The sequence below is a fragment of the Clinocottus analis genome, unplaced genomic scaffold, assembly GCF_023055335.1.
Source record: "Clinocottus analis isolate CAN_PGR_092001 unplaced genomic scaffold, fCliAna1.0.p SCAF_6, whole genome shotgun sequence".
Taxonomy (NCBI): Eukaryota; Metazoa; Chordata; class Actinopteri; order Perciformes; family Cottidae; genus Clinocottus; species Clinocottus analis.
In genome coordinates, this window is record NW_027176218.1 from 16,522,203 (window position 1) to 16,543,182 (window position 20,980).

A 20,980-nucleotide genomic window follows, 5' to 3' on the forward strand; every position below is an offset into this window, starting at 1 on the left:
TTCATTTTATTGCTCCAACTTTAGCGGTTAAATCCCCCCCTGAAGGGCTTTTGAAGCATGGGAAACCACAAACAGCTTCCAAATGGAGTCAAAGCAGCAGAGGGCACTTTGAGGGCAGAGGAAGATAATCAGTCATTTGATGAAACCAAAATTAACCGGAGCAGACGTGGGAGATTAATACCTGCTCATCTGTGTCCATTCTAAAAGCTCATTAGGCCAGCTGGAAGATATGGAATTACAAGATACTTAAGTTATATCATAATCATCTGGAGTAGCTGGCAGAGGGCTATGGTGAGTATTTGAAAGGAAGGAAGATGTGCAGATGGGACACTGAGAAGTAGGAAACTAACAGCGTAAAGACATCTTGCTTTGACCCAGATTGATGCTCTTGGTTTCCGAAAACCAACCAGAGTTTATACTAAAAGATTTTCATCACAGAATGTTTTTATGTGAACACACTTTGAAAAGAACACAAGCTAAATGGAACTTCTTTGTGTCGGAAATCCTTGACATTGCAAGAGAAACATGTTACATTTGTCAAATCGATGAAAATGGAAACGCAAAAGAAAATAAGACACACCTGTTCCTTGTACCAGCAATTCAAAAGGGACTTCAAAAAGATCAATCTCCAATATCACAATACCGACAGGCTTTGTCGGATAGAGATGTGTTATTTTTGTACGACAAAACAGAAAGCACCTTTCGATAAAAGGCAAGTCAACATTCAGTTCGTATCCCTTATAGTTTGATTGAAGTCCAGAATCCTATTTGAACCCACTTGACCCCGGCGTAGCGAGGGGGTGTTGTGTCGTGTTCTGCTGACAAAGCCATCAAACACGGTGGCTGGAGAGCAGCGCTGTGAAGCGCGGTGAAGCGACGCCTTGATGTTTTTACAGAAAGAACATAACCGGGGCTGTGAAATACAGCGCCCTTTTCCCTCTCCTTCAACCCCCGCTTCCTTCATCCTCCCGTTCTCCCCCTCCCACTTTCATGGGTTTACTGGGTACCGAGTGGTGTTGCCAGAAACGCCGCAATACTTTCACCCATTTCAGCTGACTGAGGGCCAAAAGAACTGATTGACAGCCAACAGTGCGAGCCAAAAAGCATCCGCGTCAACGTCGCGGACTGGAAAGACAACACGCGGCTCGAGTTAGAATACAACAAAAGACTTGGAAATCAGTTATGAACTTTGACGGCTCAGGACAGCTGCCTTTAGTTCTGTTGTGATGATCAAAGTTCTTCACGAGATTCAGCTGCTCCGTCTCACTATTAACTTGAAATGTTACAACACAGAACTGAACTGAAGCTGACAAAGTGCCGCTGAACCAGATGCAACAGAGGCCAAAGATCGATGAGGCGCTGATCAGTCTTCTTCACAAATGATTTAATCAGTCATAGCCAATTGATTTTCATTCAGAAAACATCCCATAAATTAGGTGGAACAACCACTAATGCAAACTGTCAGGGCTACAGGCTAAGCCTTCACACAATTCATTCCATTTTTCAAACCTCATTAAACCAACGCTGTCAGTTCCCAGCGATGGAAAAACATGTGTTCAAAGTCTCACTCGTGAACGGCACGAAATGAAACCTGAGCTGCGAGCAGAGCAGAACCACCAGGAGACTTTGACAGAAAGAAAACATACTATCACACCAGCTGGCAGTCGCCTAAGCACCTGCCTGCACCCCATTGAAGATGTACAATTCAGATTCCCACTAAAGTTATCGGAAGTAGGTTCAGTAAAGCACTGAATCGGCAAAAAAAAAGATAAAAAGGATTTCCCTTATTAGAGCCTGTTGAGAAAGTGAGGCAATTTAAAAACAGCGGCGAGAAGGAATTCAGCCTGAACGTAAAGACCAGACTACTAACTCTTGTCCTTGTTGGACCCCTCTCCAGGAGAAAAGGGTGAGCAGAAGTTGAAAAGCAAAGTCAATAAGCGTGACAAAAAAAGCTTCTACTGAAGCCGAACATCTCCCCTGCCGCAGGGATTTATAGACAGTGTGGGCTATTAATTCCCATTTTTTTCCCCCTCTAAAAAAAGCCCGTCCAGACTATCCTGTCTCCACGGACGACTTCCTTTGTTACTCAGCGCTAGCTGAGGGCCCAGATGTTCCTGCCATTGAATCGAAATAGAAAAGAGAAATTCTACAGTTGCAACTGTCTTGGAAGCTTTTCTTGACATCGTGAATAGTCTTTCATGCCTCGCAACAGCTTAAAAAAAGCAAACAAATGTGTCTGGACAGTAGCGGATGGCTTGTGTCATGCTGCAGAACCCTCAGTGCCTGCCAGAGGTCGCTGCCACACTGCACAACCCAACAAACATCTCTGACCAAGTGGAGCCACAGCCACGGAGCCCGATTATAATCTGAGCAGAGCATTTGAGGAACACAGAGTTTTTTGGAGCAAAAGACCCTCTGAGGCTTCACTGCCGCATTGTGCCGACACGGTACTTCCTCCTGAACAGCGTGACCCAGAATGAAAGGCAGCGGCAAAGTTTTTAACACGCCGTGCTGCCTGGCACCTGGCGGTGCCTGTTTCTACATGGACAGCCATGATCCAGAGGACATGTCAGCGTATTTTACTCAGCCTCAGGGTCGCAGGATGACAGAGGTCCGCCGCTGATGTCATTTCCCCTCTTGGGCATTCATATTTTAAGTGTGACTTTGTTCTGATTTACCAGAAGAAAAAAAAACCTGCTCGCTGTAACGCAGTGCAGTACACCTGTACTACAATACAGAATATCTCTGTGGAGTGGTTTGACATTGGACTGTATTATATTCAGGTTATTTGAATGTGAGGTGTTGCTCAGTGTTGCGTAGCCTAACTGATGTTTGCTATGGTCTACCGGGTAGTTTCCCTTGGTACACACATTATCAATGACCTCTTTGTTCCTTGCCGTGGAATCCAAAAAACACAACCATTGTAAGCGATAGATATCTCCCAAGACACGAGCCAGTCAATGGCTGCTGCTGACCTTCACCAGTTGTTGTTTTTTTTAAACCAGAGGCTGTGAAGATAACTTACAAAAGGACTGCTGCTGGAGGCTGGATATCTCCAGCCGTTTGCTATCTGTATTGCTGATGTGTGTCTCTGCAAGCGCTATATAGGCGGCTGTGGCTCAGAGGGAGAGCGGGTCGTCCACCAACCGGATGATTTGAAGTTCGGTGTCGATCCTTGTCCGCTTTTGTGTGCCAAAGTGTCCGAGGGCAAGAAACTGAACCCCAAATTACTTCCAGAGGCTGTGTCCTCAGTGTGTGAGGGATGAGATTAGAATCTGACGAGCAGGTGGCATCTTGTATGGCAGCCGCTGACATGTATTTGTGGACGTGTGTGTGAATGGGTGTTGACATGTAAGAATACAAGAAAGCTGTTGCGATTGGCCGGACAGCTTAATATGACACAACCGCACTATATATATATGTAAAAACAGATATTCAGACGCAGCAGTGTTGTAGTTGCTGCGTTAGCACACATGAGATATATGCAGAGTCAACTGCTGTGAACGGCATAATCATGTGTAGTTAGCAGGAAATTTAAATATTCATGACCAATCAAACGTAATGGAAAACTCATGACTTACACAAATATAACAGCAGCATATTTTTTTTATGAATTCATACTTAAAGAAGAAGAAGACAAATGATTGGTGGTACTCACTATTCTTGCTGACACTTAAGTGTCTGACCTTAGCGACCCCACATTGTAAGGGAATTCTGGCTGCTTTTCCATGTGTTTCTGCTGTCTTTTTCGTCCAAAATAATTTATGCCTACAACCAATTACTGGTCCAGACATCTCCAGAGGGCATGCAGGTTATGTCCTTAAGATTTAAGGCATAGGGCTTGTGTCTGAGCGTTTGTGTGTGCGCGTTTGTGTGTGTGTGTATGAATCATAAGGGGCTATTTCCTGTAGTCACCCACCCTTACATTTGGAGGTAGTTGGACAGGAAGCACACCCATACCAGAGCAGCAAGTCAGCCCTGAACAATCTGTGAGTTAGTCCCAGAAGCGAGTTTCCTGTCAGACCTATTGTCTTTTCTATTCCAACACCGTGGAGCAACCGACCCACTAAAGAGCACGGAGGACGTGTGACCCAGTCCATCGACTTAAACTTCATTCACGACTCTTGATTGTCAAGAAGCCGTGGTGAACAAAGCGGATGCAGTGATTGCAGTTCGGTAGGTTAAAGACAGATTCAGGCCACCCCGAGGCTGCAGCTAGGGGGTGGAACATGGTGTCATTTCTCACCGGCTCAGATGTGCTTGGAAGCCAGAGGCAGTGGGATCTCTCTCCGGTTCGCCTGCGCCAGCCTGTCAGCCAGAGGAAGCAAAACAGAGACTGAGACCTAGTAATGAGATTAAATCAACTGCTAATTGTCCAAGGGAAGAAAAAAAAAAGTCACAGAACAATAATGGCACGCAAGGCTGAAAAAGTGGGCTGTTTGTTGAAATGTAGATATTTGGAGAACGGTATTTGATGCCTTATATTGATTTAAGTGAGCTTATGAGCCAGAGTGGAATAGTGAGGGCTGTTTCACACAAAACAGCTGCAAGTGGTTGAAATGGATATTAAAAAAAAAACAGGTCCATTGAACACAACGCGAAAATAACAGCTAATGACATGAAAGACCAGAGGACTATTTCACAGCCTCCTTCCTCCCGAGGCGGGCCCATTACCACTGACCACAAATGTAGCGTCTGGACCAATTTTTGCCATTGGAGATGACAGTATGCATCGGACTGTCAGGAAAATTACAGAGCATGCCGCAGCCCTTGCCAAGCACGCCAATGATGCTATTCCTGAGCACTATGGCTATGACTGTCACAACATCAACACCAACTAACTGCCTTATAATCATAGTCACAGACAATTAATTCCGACATGCTGAAATTAGAAAATCACAGCGCGTTTCATGCATTATTTGACCGAGAATGAGCATATATGCCGTGTGTTGTGTTTGTGAATACGGCAGGTTGACCGTGCGTACCAGACCAGAATCTGTCCTACGATCCTACACTTAACCACAGGCCACTTTGTGTGCTGTGACGGGGTCCGCACCAGACATTCAGTCTGCTTTCACGTGGAACGCTCCAACAAACGAGCCCGAAACCAGAACGTGTGGCCTCTGACGGCGTGTCTCCAACCTGCAGGCTTTCCACTTGCAGCGCTCATTGAATTTCTAGCCAGGCTGGCACGAAGTCAGGTTAGGTGGCGGTGCTCCACTCGACATCACGCCGTCTCGTTCTGCTATGAGACAGGCTGACTGGAAATAATTGTGAAAGGACAAAATACGGAATAAAGAGGACGACGAGGGGAGAATAGGATAATAGAAAAAGTTAATTACCAGGGCAAAGGCAGGGAAAGAATGAAACAAAGGAGCAACTGTTAGCAGAGTCAACAAGTCATTCGCTTCAACGTTGTATTGTAGCTTCAGAAGTACATTCTTGTGGGGCCATGGGCTGACATTTTCCATCTACATTTTCAATCTCCCTTGTGTGATTGAAAAAAGAAAATGAATCGAAAACATTTTCTTTTCCTCAAAGAACAATGATGGAATTACGCCTGACTGCTTCTGCGTTCGGCGCCAGTACTTAGCAGACCTTTGAGAACAACATCCAATCTATAATATGTGAGCTTATTTATGAGGGGCTGCGGGGCGAAATTGATCTCAGATCTCAATGAACTGCGAAACTTCACTCTTCAATACACGCCGCCACACTGATATTTTGTCTTTCTTTTTTTTTAAAAGTCATTGAGGTTTGAAGTATCAAAAAGGAAAACAGCATGTTCACTTCATGCAAGTTTGGCATTTACAGTGAAATGTGTGATCAGAACGACCCTTGAGTTGGACGTGGGTGATTGTAAAGTTGGATTGATTTCATAATACTGGCAGCTCTCTGGAGGCCCTAGCTCTCAGTATAAATGGGTACAGTAGGCAGGACTGTGGGGTATCCTCTCGAGGTTTCAGCTGCTTGTGATGAAGGCAAGAGCGTGAGAAGCTCCTTCAATGTATTCTTGGTACTGCCACTCCCTTCTTGCCTCCCCTTTTCTCCCTGCTCAAGATCCCTGGAGCCCACCTCGTATTTAGCCATCAATCTTTTATTTTTCAATTTCTCTGTGACACTGAAGTCTGCCAGCAAGATTTCACAAATCTCAGGCTACACACAGAATATAGTATGAATCTGAATAGCAGATCACATTTCTATCCAATCGAAAGCTGCATGCAGAACAAGGAGCCAACACTTGAAAATTACCATGTTGATAATCTATTAATCATTATAGTAATTTCTAAAGCACTAGACATTTCATTGCATCGATGGGCTTGAGGTTTCTTGATGGGTGGTTTTTTTTTTGTTACAGACAAAAGAAATCAATTCAAAAAATAATCGGCAGATTTATCAATAGGGAAAATATCAATGTTGCAGCCCTAAAACATTAGACTCAGCTAAACTTTGTCTTGACCTTGAGTCGGATTCCTGGTTCGTTGCAGTCCTAACAAACACATTGATCAAACAAATAGGGAAGTAACAAACAGTAAAAATGGCATCCAGGGTGATATTTAACCACGATGTCCTTTCACCCATTTATCTGCGTAGAAGTGTATACAATTACAATTAACATTATGTAATCCGTCTTGTGGTCACAACAGATCAGGCGAGGTTCTGCCTGCCTTCTCCCCTGCTTTGCTCTGTAGCTACTGTGTTTATTCTTAACCCCATTTACCAAACTATCTGCATCCAAGCCTGCCTAAATCCCTGTGTGACCCCTGGCCTGCCTGCACGTCCGAGTTTGGCAAGGACTGATCTGTCAACCTGCGAAAGAACTGCAGTGCGGATAGACTGACCCAGACAGCGCTGTAGCCCCGGGTGTAGTCCACGTTCCAAACAGGAAGACTGAATCAGGCGAGATAAAACTCTATTTATATTCTCCCCGGCAGGCAGTCTGATCAGATCGTCATATACGATCCCACAAAGAGCTGCTGATCCCATGCATAACACAGCCATAAATGTAATACGTGAAAAAGTTCTGGCTGACGCGTTTCTCTTCCGAGAGTGCGTTCTCTTCAACAATATAAATCACAAAGTAGCATGCGTAGTTAGGAAACTATAGTATCCCGCGAACACTTCCGCTCACATTCCCGGGAGGTTATTTTCGTAACTTCCACAAATGTTTGCGGGACACTGGTGTCCTAACTATGAACACAACTCTGTGATTCATATTGTTGAAGAGAATGCTCAAGTTTTGGAAAATAACGTCCACATCCAAGTTCTGTGACACCTTGATAAGTAAGAAATTTGTCTGAGGCGAAACCCGGGTCAGAGCATTCCTCACCCTCACCCTGTGTAAGCACTTTGACTTCAGCATTCTCTTTTTAGCATTTGCCTTCGAAGCGAAGCGCTCAAAACATGCCAAATATTTTATTTTGAAAATGTAGACCGGACGTGCCAGTTTGTATCTGTTGGCTAGACGAGTGTCAGTGTGTGACAAAGAAAGCCGGTCGAACTATTTTAATCCATTGCAACATTTACGTCCATTGCCATTTGACATGTGCAATACTCGCACTTTGTTTCGTTCCGGCATTGTGCTGCCAGAGATGGGAGAGATGGGACTATTGCCAGGTACCGAGGACTTTTCCCTAGAAGGCAATAGTCAAAGCATTTGGCAGCTTTCAGCACTCGCATGACCGGCATACAGTACAATTCAAATCAATTACTGGGAACTTTCTACCCATGAGTAATTGATCTTGATGCAGAGAGCGCCGCCAGAGAAATACGATTAAGCTATAGAAAATGCACTTGCATCTCCGAACATATGGGCTTCTGGATCGAATATGCCGCAGTGGCTTTACTCAGCTTGTCCAATACACGCAGCACAAGCTGATCTCCGAAGCCTCGGCCCTGCAGCCATGGGTGCGTGGGGGGAGGGAGGAAACATCACACGGTGGGGTGACAGCAGGTCAAGCTGTTGAACAGGAAACACCTAATAGAAGCCAGAAGCCACTCATGACCTCCGTAAGAAACAACAGACCTGTGAGCCTCAAGGAGGACGGACATTACTGAGAACTGCTCGGTCTGAACTCCTCACTGTGGAAGCCCTCAGTCATACTGACGCGTCACTCAGCATCACGTTGGCCTGCTGTGACACGACAATATTTCTGTCAAGGCCTTCAGGATCCAAGACTTGTTCAACAAGGTTGTGCAGCCGTTTCTGATCGACACACTTCACACAGCTCCCTGGCTGGTCTAGACATCTGCATACGGTAGTAACATGCAATCAACTTCAAGTCCCAATCAAGTCGCACAGATTGCGCTGGAGACGTACAAATAGGGGCAAGAATGAGAAGTATATTTGGTACCTGTTGATAAATAACTTTTGATCCAGAATTAGTGTGCAAAAGTTGTTCAATTAGCATGCGATAAGGTGATAAATACACTGCCTGGCCGAAAAAAAAGTCGGCACCTGGATTTAACTACTGCTGCCTACTGTACAAGGCTGCGGGGGCGGGGCTATGATCTGGGGTTGCTGCAGTTGCTCAGGTCTAGGTTCAGCAACGACCAGGTTCAGCAACGACCAGGTTATTCCATCAATGGATTTGTTTCTTCCCTGATGGCACGGGCGTGTTCCAAGATGACAATGCCAAGATTCATCGGGCTCAAATTGTGAAAGAGTGGTTCAGGGAGCCATGAGACATCGTTTCCACACATGGAGTCCAGACCTTAACCCCATTGAGAATCTTTGGGATGTGTTGGAGAAGGCTTTGTGCAGCGGTCAGACTCTACCATCATCAATACAAGATCTTAGTGAGAAATTAATGCAACACTGGATGGAAATAAATCTTGTGACATTGCAGAAGCTTATGGAAACAATGCCACAGCGAATGCTGCCGTAACCAAAGCTAAACGAAATATTAGTGTGTGTGACCTTTTTTTGGTGATGACTTTTTTTTGGCCAGGCGGTGTAAAAAGGGTTCATAAACAAATTACCAGCTGTTAAACAAGACAATGAGATGCATTTCAAAAAGAAAACGACAGTACTGTAACTTTGTGAATGTCGTTTTGTATTTTGTAACTCCTTTCTGTCATGTGCACATCTTGGGCAGTGTGTTACGTCACGACTCAACAACTTCCAAATGGACCCATGAATCTATTTGAAGTGTTCAAAACTATATCATGAAAGATTAGTGTTGTGGATAATTGTTATTAACCGTTAAAACGTGCAATATAGGCACAAAATTACATTTTAAGGTTTATATTTTCTTGCAAAACATCCTCTTGTTGGAATCTGTTACAATTTATTGAAATGCCAAACACAAGCAGGGATCAGTTCGACACTATGTAGAGTGATCATATTTTATTAATGTATATGAGCTTTGAGAAAGTTACTCCTATCTTTCAGTATTATGGTCATCTGTATAATGCTCAATATCAACATTGGCATAAAATAACAGTTGCTTTATCAGATTAAACACAACAGAATTGTATTGTCAAAGAAAAAGTTGGCGTTACTATTATTTTTCAGCATGATTCATAACCAATCAGTCAAAGGAGTTCTAGGGTTAATTTCCAGTATTTACCATTAAAAAACTCATAAAATACCAGATGTAAAACAGAAGTGAGCCTTAATGAGAATAACATGTTTGGATAAAGTAATTTGGCAAATGAAAAAAACTCAAATCCAAACGTTCTTTTGGAACAGTTAATTAACTGAACCCACGTATCAAGAAAAACACAGGATATAGCTGAGAAAAAACAACAATGATTGAGGATTTTCTTGGACATGCAGGGCCTCTAAAAGTTTTATATGTTGGTTAATATGTGTAGCGTGCCATTTCTAATATAAAACCAGTAAACTATAAAAAATAGGACTGCTGGGACTCACATGGAACGGATGAGGCCTAAGAGTTTAATACATCTTGACTTGTTTGTATGATGACACAGACCTATAAATCACATAACTAACGCACTGGGCATACCAAGCAGCTATATGGCGTTGCATGCGTATAAAAAAAAGTGAGCCCAGGTAGTAATACCAGTAGATGGGAACATGTCGTCAGGAGGAGCCGAGTCCTCCTTAAGGGATTACCACGGCGCTCTGATTACCCTTGAGGGACGGGGAAAAGCTCCCGCTAACAAGCAGAACTCAGAATAACGCCTCAACCGCGTCCTTCAGTCAGGCCTACATTAGGACTGTGGCGCTAAAAGCAGCCCAACTCTGCCGCAAACCCAACCATCAGAACAAACCTCAGTCAGCAGCGGAAACTGGGCTTGACACAGGAACCATTGTACGAAACCCCAACAGTGCTGCATCTCAAAGGACACCGGGTATGATTGCTAATAAGAGTTATTATCACAGTTTGGTTGTGAGACAGCGGTTAATGAACGCATCTCTTTACATCCGTCCACTTATATGAGACATATTGCTATTCTCAAACCACACACGTGGATTTGCCAGCAGGAATACACATGTTATGTTTGTATTGATTGGGAAGGATCAATATGAAAAATGAGTTTTAAGAAAATGCACTCCTGTGTTTATAATCCCTTCTCAGGCTTCAAGGTCACGTTGGAAAATACCTCTGATTTACAGTTAGGCAGGCCGGCCTTCCACCGAGCCAATTTCATGCTTACAGAACCGTCAAGCCCCAAAAACTCAAACACAGACAGCAGCAGTCAGTGTGTCTGTCACGCCAGTTACAACTCAATCGTCCTGGGAAGAATCCCAACACGATGCGAGAAATATGTTAAAACTACAATCTGTGACTTCAATTTTTTTTTGTGGTCATATTTGCTCAAACTATCACTATCACTGGACAGTAGTACAAAAAAACAAGTTCCTATGTTTTCAGACTCATATTTAAGTTGACTGTTTTGTTGTAAAATGAAAAGTTTGCGGCCGTGATGTTGAAAAATAGCTGAAAACCGCTTATTTTCCAGTTAAACGGTACACTAAAATGTGTTTCTGAAACCATTCAAGGCGTCTAACAAGTTCACAAGCTTCACACGCAGTGATTAACATGACGTTAGAGACTGCAAATTTGCCGTTTGAGCAAATATGAAACAATGTTTTATTCATTTTAGTAACCAACTGCAGCTTTAAATTGCACAACACAGCATTACTCTGTTTGCTGCATTGAGACAATAACACCATCTCCTTCAACACGAGCTGCCAGTCAGAACTTTCCCACAGCTGAGAGCTTTGGTCAGTCGAGTCCGTATGGTCAGTCAGACGTCACTCCTGACTGACCAGGGTCTAACAGAAGCAACAATACTCCCGGAAAGACGTCTGTAAAATCTCTCCATCCAACTTTCACACAGCTCAGGCAGAAACTAGTGCCACCCTGCATGACCTCCTGTGACTATCTTTTATTTCCTTCTCCCCGAAAAGTATAATACGGATCTCAACATCTCACCGACGCCTCCTCCAAGTGTCATCACACCCACAATGAATACATTCACACAGTTCACTCGGTCCCATTTGTAGGCCCAATTTGAACCTGAAAACTGCTTTCGGAGCGAGCCGAGTATAAGCCCATTCAGCATGCAGGCTCTGGGACCGTCTGATTTGCATGTTAAACGGAATCACTCAAAATATGTGAATGCATGTGTCCAACCGGCTCAGAGAGCAGGGGAGGAAAGGTCCCCTGTTAACGCCCCCCAGTGGTGTTTGTGGAGACGGCGAAGAGGGAGGGAGGCAAGAGGTCCACGGGGTCAAGAGGATTGCGCCATTTCAGCAAATGCCAAGCAGTTCGTGGGCCAGGTCTGGAAGAACAACAACTTCCTGTGTGCTTCTCAGACCTGTCAGCAACACCAGCGCCCGACAGGCATTTGCAACTCTGGCTTTTCTTATCACGCAATGGAATTTTGCATGGATTTATACAGTACGTCTAAACCCAAATATTTAGTCTACCGCCACGAAAAAAAAAAAAGCAAAGCAGAACATTCTCACAATTTAAAATGCAAAGTGTGTTAATGTACCTTAAAAAACAGTTTAAACCTCTGAGACCAGCTGGATCACCGGCAAACCCGGTCGACATTACTGTCTTTAAGAGGCTGTGGAAATACTCACTGCAATACACTGGTTCAATGCCAGGAATCAGAAGGCGTCCGTACCTCTCAAAAAAAGCACTAATTCTGAGATTTGAGTACATCCTTTCAAATAAAATAAACTGAGATGTCCACTTCCTTTTTAGATGGGCATGAGACCCCTAAAAGCATTTTAGGTCTGACCTCATGTATGCGGTTAATTAATGAAAATAAAGATAGCTGCTCTCAAAAAAAAAGTGCTTCCTCGTACACATATTCGGCTAATATTGAAACTGCAATGAAAGGTGCAATGTTGCTGATATGATGTCAGTATGATTAGCAAAAAGATAATTCTCTATCTATTTCTGCAGTAAACAGTGTGTGTCACATAGAACAAATAGCCGAGACGAAGACAAGCCTGAAGCTGCTTTTCCAAGCCGTTTACATGGGCGTTAAAATTTAATAAATACAGATATCGCTAAGAACAGTTTTGTGTCAATTCAATTGAAACTAGTATTTAAAATATGTAATTATGTCCTTTGAGCTTAACTCAACGAGCCAAAATCTAAAGCAGTCCTTGGGGGGCTTTTGTGGGAAAATGCTTGAGTGAGCCATGTGGAGTTAATTAAGATGATGTAACATGTATTTTCACTTTTCAAGGTCACGATTCTCAAAAGTGGCATGAACTGCTATTTGCAGCCTAAAGTGTGCACAGTTTACGCATTACAATGAGCTTGTTTTATTGAGGAAGTTAAATTGTTTGTTCATTGATAACTACCGTCGCTAACTGAGCATGAGATGAAGAAGTCCTCAATGGCCTTGGCAAAAAGTAAAAAAGGCTCAGGCAGATTCTAAGAGGTTTCATTTCCACTCCCCTCAACACAACAACACACCAAGAGCTTATCTAGCGTGGGCATTAAGAGTGCAATTTGCCGTGCTATATCTGCTGTTTTGTCTGTGGCATCCCTACATGCTTGGCTGAAGAAACTCATTTTGTAACAACAATGTGGAGAAAGGGCCAGTTATTCAACACAATGCTCTGAACCGAAAAGCATCACTACCTTTTAAAATAGTACTCATTCTGAGATTTGAATGTATTCCGACAAATAAAAGAAACTGAGATATCCATTTCAACACTTTGGACACAAAAGAAATCAACAACACAGACTGTAAACAATTAAAAAGGCTACGATGTATACACACAAACACGTAGCTTCTCGAATAGTATTCATATTTAGTTCGGCATGAGCGCTCTAGAGACTTATGTCTGGGTGATACAAGTACATACGAAAGGTGCATACATGAAAACAAAGACTTTTTGCAAGCTGTGTATACACTCAGCTACATGGCAGCTGAATGTAGTCTGTTAAATCTTTAATTTACAAAAAGATGGAACGTTTTGTTGGACCTTTAAAATAATCTACTTGACATTTCATTACAATACAGCTCTGTCAGTGGGCTCAAACTGTTTCAAGGGCATGTAACGGCTCCATTAACCTACCAGAATATTTACAAATCGTTATTTTTAAATCAGGTTCTTTCACAAAAAGAAACTCTTAATTATTTAATAGTGAGGAAATCCCCAAACTGCCTGTCATTTGTTCTATTGGAAAGTTAGTGGACCATAGCAACAATACTCTTCTTATATAAACATGAAATGCTTTGCTTTTGTGTAAATAAAAACAAGACGGCAGGAAATTAGGAAACTAATGCGACTTTCTTGAAATAACAGGACATAGATGAATATAAACTGCTTCTAATCTTGGGGAAATGTAGCCTATTTGTCCCCTAATGTTTTCATTTTCCAGAAAACATCAAAACATGTCTAATGTAATAGGATGAAAGTATCACACCTGTCAAACATCCATACTATATGAAACCCTAATTTTTTGTGTGTTTTTTTTTCTTTACAGTTAAAGGTTGAACTGTCAACTGTTTTTAGGGGCGTCCAACTTGTCAAACTGTGTCTCAAGAGTGTCGAGGTCACGCGTGAGCTCATAAATAGCTTAGCATAAGGATCTGCTTTCAGCCCTTTATTGGGTAAATAAACACATGCCACTAATCACCCTCTCAGATTCTCACTCTGTTTATTGGCCTCAGGTTCTCTAATTCATGCTTACATTCTCTTTGCATGTCTTCATCAAAAGCCCACACACAGCGATCTGTTTTCAATCTGCTCTTTTTACACAAAAAATTCTTTGAAGAGACAAATATTTCCTACTACTCATCATCATTAGGGGTCATACAAGGACATCCATGCCCTACATCTATGGTAACATTAGGCGTCGGGGGGGGGGGGGGGGTGGCAACTGATGGGAATGTCAGTCGTTTTGCAGATACTTGACCATAAAGCAAAGATTTGGCCGTGGATGAGAAGTCAGGAGATCATCAGTCATTAGAATGTATCTTATAGGTTAAATGAATATCTGCCACATTTCATAGCAATCCATCCAATGATTGTCACGATGATTCAAGTGAATCTGCTGCCGGTGATGGGAGAAAAGTCAAGGGTTCACCAACGTAGGACTCATCCTCTGGGGGGGACGATGACTGTCTGTATTTAACTTCATGCCAATCCAGCGAGTAGTTAAGTGCACATCTGGACCAAAGTGGAGGGGCGACGTTGCCGTTACAAAAGTCACGTCGCTGGAATCGCTAAAAACAGACTAATAGTACGGGTTTAGAAGCCTGCGTAAGCTCGGACCTGAAGAGCCTCCATGAGTGGATGATTGCAGCACTCCAACAGCTTGTCAGAGAGGCAGTCAACCGGCAACAAGGTACAGCTGCATGTTGGATTCCAACACATGTTCAGCTTGCCATAGCATGACATGAATACAAATCGGAGTAAATTGAAGAGCAAATGACCCGCGAGACGGGAGCCAATGTTCCACCGATGGCACAGACCGGCCAGAGAAAATGGCGTGTGGCTCCAGACGCTCTAAAATGACATCCAATGTATTTTATGCGCATTGGAAGAATGATTAAAACTGAACATGTGGCAGCACAGACAGGGAATGCGTGTTGGCAGGTTGATATAGGGAATGACAACGGCACATGTTTCTGAATTCAGACCTGTCATGGTCCCTGCTGTGCTCCTGTCCGGCCTGCTTTCCCTCCTCTGTGTTTTCCTGTTGATCCCAGTTTGTCCTGTGTGGGTGTGTCTGGCTGGGCGTGGCCTTCCCTGCCCGCTGCCAATTTACCTACACACCTGCAACCCGTTTCCCTAATCAGCCTCACAGTATTTCACCCCGTATGCTCTCTCCACTCCTCGCCAGATCGTCAGTTCACGCACCCGGAACGACTGCCGCGGCCTCTTTGGCTTTCGTTATATTCTCGTGCGTAACTTGTGCTTTCCCGGCCTCTGAGCTCCCCGGTACTCTTTGGAAAAACTGCCCAGCCTTCCCCCAAACCAGCCCGCAGAGGACGCCAGCAAGATTTCCTACATTCTCTCTGGCTTAAATAGATATCATTGTGTATCACTCCTCTTTATGTTAGCTTTTGGGTCCAGCCTTGCACCACCATGACAAGACCAGGTATTTGATGGAAAAAAAATGGTGCGTATGCAATATTCATTGCTTATTTTGTCTTAATTAGCAGCCATAACTGAAATATTTTTTGGGGGGGAAATGATGGATCATTTCATTCAGTCATATTTACACTCTCAGTGAATTTATGAAGATTCTTAACGTCCAATCTCTCACCTTCCCCAGATGCATTGTATGTGAAAAGAAGAGGCGGGTGCAACAAGTGGGTGCAGCTCTTATTGCTGACTCCTCCCTGACTTGATTCATCACCGATGAAAGGAGCCGGGCTTCAAGACCGTATGTCACAGAGTGGCCACGAAGCATCTAAAGCAGAGCGGCTCATGTTTAAACGGTTCGACTGCCATGGTGAGGACTCAATCCAAGTGGCACCGGGCTCTGTCGTGACTCACAAAGGTGCTTTTTACAAGACCGTTGGCATGAGGCGGGAGGAGAGCTGGCTGTGCCTGGCCAATGAGGCTCCCTTGTGTGTCGTTAATCGCAGCAGGTTTCAAAGCTGCTGATGAATTGGTCTTTCGGGACCTTTTTTTTTTGTTATTATTGTACCAACAAGCATTTTAGGAGAGCAGACAAGACGGGCCAGGAGGGGCTGCCCCCCTTTATGTTGTGCCAACAATGCAGGCAGAATAGGAAATGTGACATTGATTTTTTTTGTTTTCTCTTTTCCCTCAGATGGTGAAACCTTTTGCAACTCTGAGTGCTTTACCAACGTGAAATCAAATGTGTTTGATGCCTTCTTATAACCGCTGGGATTTAGAAATGTTGGTGATTAAACCAGGAGACAAGGTGTGGGAGTCGTTTGGGCGTCGGGGATGACTGGTTTGATAAAATCTCGATGGGTGGCGGTGCAGGTAGGTCTCTCATCTGCGGACCTTAATTTGAAGGAGGGGTGGGACATTTAAGTTGTCATTTTGTCCTTTTCATTTGCAGTATGTAGTCACACACACGTGGACAGAAAATTACTTACAAACTGTGATTTTTTTTTTTTTTTTTTTTTTTTTTTTGTGCCACAAACGGCAGGATGTAAAACCGCCACATTGCTAATGATCAGAAGACACAAGCAGATTTCCATACTCTGCTTTATGGTCTATTTTACTCTAAATAAAACCATAATGTATTAAACAGCATGCTGGTTTGATGAACACAAACTAGCAATTGAGACCATAAACTCATGTTTACTGAGGAAATAAATCAAGTTAGAAAGTAGGGTCCTTTTCTTATCGACTTCCATACAAATTGACTTATTTTTGCATCTGAATGAGTCGGCCGCTGCGAGCCATTAGAAAGAACACAAGATTAATGCGCCTCTGCATTGGCTTCAGTTTTCAGACCAAACACACCGCCTCTTTACTGCCTTTTAATCTTGAGTGTACCTCGACCATTTCACACTTCTCACTCGCTAAACACACAGGATGCAACTTTTATACCAACCTTTACAGGTGCAAGCATCAAAGCATGCACATGGCATTTTACAAGTTTTATTAATCTAGTGCCGTTGGGAACAGAACCCCCCTACTTCGATCAGCAATATCTCTGGATAACTTTTATTTGCTAGAAAGGCAGATGGCTCAAACGATTCCAGCCCGAGACGCGCTGCAACATGTGAATCGGAGGGGAGTACTTTCCACTTCAAGCATTGCTCCTTTTAGACATTCTGAGGATTCCACAGATGTTACAGGATACTGAACTCACGGATTTTTGTATCTGCCTTAAACGTGTTAAAAGTTAACGGTTTGTGTGTGCATCTTTGATTCCTATGTGTCTGTTATGAGGGACAAATTCCAGAGAAACAGTTATAATAAATCTGTATGGTTACCAGCTGATAGTCTTTTCCCAGAACATGACGACACCTGCGTTGCATTAACTGTCATATTTTATACAGTGCAGTTTTACAGTTGAAAAGCTGAAAGCTGAGACATTACATGTACAGTATTACTTAGATTTGATATTCCATGATCAAAGTCCTGTTTCTAGTCACTGGAGCCATCTCTTACACATTGTGGTCTAAAATGGTCGAGAGCGGAATAATAAGGTCCTCCCATTCCTGGAACAGCTACAGTCATCGACATTGAGAGGGTTTTTAAACAGACTACGAGAGTTTAATACAGGATACAGACGCTGAAATGAAACCGAAATCCTGTACAAATCTGAAGCAACTCAACAAGTAAAATCAACACAGTCCCATCAAACATAAGTATGGCGTAAGTATGTGAGGCATTCTCTTCAAAAGGAAACTCTACGCCACAGCGCTCTGCTCAGCCGTGACAGTCACTGCGTGTGACTGGAAGTCATTCATGGGTATGGACGTGGGCCATGATGTCATGCAACAACACAAATGTGTCAATACTGAGAACCAGGTGCTCGCTTTCTCCTGCAAAATAATTTAAATAATACTAAAAAGTAAAGTGTCGGAGGAGAGCTGCGGTCGCTATATGAGCTGCACCGTTGCTCAACATTGGAATAAATAAAAGAGAAATGTGTGGGCCCGGTTTCAACATAACAGAAGGGCTTTTTTATTTGTGTATATATATATATATATATATATATATATATATATATATATATATATATATATATATATATATATATATATATATATATATATAATGTATACAAATATATATATATAATGTATACAAATATGTTACATATAAAGACCTTTTGGGAAAAAAACATACTCCCACCTGGCGCATATCTATACATACATACATACATACATACATACACACACATTACTCGAGTATATCATTTTACACAAATGTTTTAAAGATGTGACGCCATGGGTGGCCCCTGGTTTAGAGACCAGATTAAAAAAAATACAAAAAAATCCTCCACATCAGTTTGCCGACACAGACAAAGGCAATAGCCACACAGGAGAGGAAGCCCTGCTGGCTAAAGTCAACAAGTCTGACATTACAAATCCCGCTCTGCGCCAACACAAAACTGCACGATCGAGCGTAAAGAGCCGACGGCAGCAGTCGAGACCTCCCTTCCACATGTCCATTTACTGCAAAGATGACACGTATGGATGGCATCTATACTCAAACGTGCATACGTCAGGTTTATGGCAAAGTATGGCAGGGTCAAACTAAGCAGGAGGGCGTCCTAGCACAAAATAGACTTGACCGTAAACAACCGCTTGCCATTCACATAGCCAGGTCAAAATATAGGCACAGGCATGTGCTGCTCGCAATGTGCGTATATACGGCCGGGAGTTAGACATCCGATCTGCATCTCATGAATGCACAGCTTGAGTAAGGCGCGCATCAAAATGGGTAGACTCGCCCGCCAGGCTGAAAGAAGGACTGTGACACGGGCTGCTCTGGCACAAGATGCATGGTCAGAGTGAGTCATGGCACCCGGTGGGCAGCAGCACAGCACCAGCGACATCTCACACAGACAAAGACGGAGATGCACGGACCTGCTCTTCCTGTTGCTGATTGGCCCAGAGGGAAGAAGTGATTAAAGTGGCAGAAAGGAGGGAGGAGGTGGGGGGGGGGGGGGTGAGAGAGATAAATGTTGATATAGCAGCACAGCTCATCCATTGTGGGGGGCCGCGGTGGAATGAGATGGGCCCAGCACGGACGGTCCCGCCCCCCAGCCCCCCCCCCACCCTCGAACCACAGAATAGGAACTTTCACGAAGGCACAGCCCAGAGAGCCGGGCCCTGTGCGGCGGCAGAGAAAACTGAGGAAGTAAACACAGTCGGAGGCTCACATTGCTGCTTTTGTTCACCAGCGCAGAGAACCAGCCAGTGGGTTGCAGAGGGAAAACTCTCGACATAGGTTACGATTGTAGCTGGTTCAGGAAAACACAGCGAGAGAAGGTTTGCAACCTTTGATGCCAGGGACTGCGTGTTAGTTTCATTATGTAAACCGAGGCCTCGCCCACGAGTCCAACACAATAAGAAGCAGCTGACGGCTCAGAAGCACTCGCTCTTTCATCCTTTGACTGCTGTTGGTGGGCGTGGCGTGTAGACATGACTGGGGATTTTTTTTTTTCTCCAACAGCTAAATATGTAATCCCCTGTGAGCGCTTGTTTGTTGTGAAATCGGCCTCGGTAGATATTTGCGGTTCGAAGGCCGCCAATGAGGAGATTCACCGTTCAAAAACCTGGTGGAACTGGAGAGAAATTTCGTGGAAAACATACATATTTTGTTCTCAGCAGTGGGTCACGGAGGGGGGGGGGCACTGACCCCACGCCATGAGAGAAGCAGGAATGTGGGGTCAGACGGTGGAGGTCTCTCTCTCCTCCCATACACCAGTATAGACATGATCCACAGCACCACCACCGCAGCACGTGAGGTAAAAGGAGAGCTGCTGTTTTAATACGGCCCCGCTTGACTTCAGTGTTGGGTCTCGGCGGTGCATTGCTTTCTCCATCATGTATCTCTGTCCAGTCAGTGGGGGGATATCGAATCATATACACATCTGATGAATCAAAGACAAACGCTCTTTTTGTTATTGATTGATCAAATAAACCGAGAGCCACGATGGCGCGATGTTAACTTCTAATCACAGAGGCCGAGGCAGGACCGAAGCGGGAGGCTTCCTCCTGTCCTGAGTGGGCAGGTTTCATTTCCAATCCCAGACACTTCAGGCGAGATGCTCAGTCAGAACCAAACAAAAGCTCGGTGATTAGGCTCATCCCGGTGTCTGCGCTCAAACACACAATGCTGCGCGCCGCCGAATGGACGGGGCAATCAGAGAGGAGCTCCGGTGATGAGCACATTGTTGAAAGAGGCGCGCTGCTCGCGTGGACCCGATGCAGAGTCCCATTCAGCTGTTGCCTCTGGAGGGACTCACAACTTCGGCTTTGATTCTTGACATTCCTCCGGGCTCACGTGACGCATCTTGAAATGTTACTCATACCAACACGTTTCTGGGCTCTGAATATGCCATTATTTGTTTTGGTTTTAGGCCTACTAGGGCGCAGAGTAGATTGGATACACGTTTCGACTTTAAATAGAGAAACTGATGAGGACAAGAAGAAAGTTGGGTCACTCCTCACAGTCAAAGCTTTTTAACATGTGACTCATGAGTCTCTGCCCAAAATATGTAGCCTGTAGTCATAAAATAGCAGCAGCCTACAGGCAATATTATAGTCTTAACAGGGGTTCATAAAGGATTTTAAAACACTCAAGTCAGTTATATAGTCCCTCCATGACAACTTCTTGCGCAGTGACATTACAGGAATATTCCAGGCTTGTTAAACTCCAATTTGCCAACAACTACTATCATTATAAGGACATTAAATTGCGGTTGGTTCATTTTTTTTTTCAGACATAGATGTACCACGTTGTGACTGGGACAGTAGAAAAAAGAAGAAGGAAAAAAAGCTCATAAAAGTTCCACCGTACAGTGAACACAGGCGCCACCGTTCACTCAGATGTCATCGCGCTGCGCAGAATATGAGA

The 20,980-nt window shown here is 43.8% G+C and overlaps 1 protein-coding gene across 1 annotated transcript in view; it reads right to left on the minus strand.

The window, feature by feature from the left end:
* Positions 1-20,980, minus strand: part of tspan9a (tetraspanin 9a) — a 145,548-nt gene that overhangs the window by 124,234 nt on the left and 334 nt on the right. Inside the window, exon 2 of the mRNA XM_068602805.1 lies at positions 4,247-4,308. The gene's annotated coding sequence lies outside the window, so the exon portion shown is untranslated. The remainder of the gene's footprint in view (positions 1-4,246; positions 4,309-20,980) is intronic.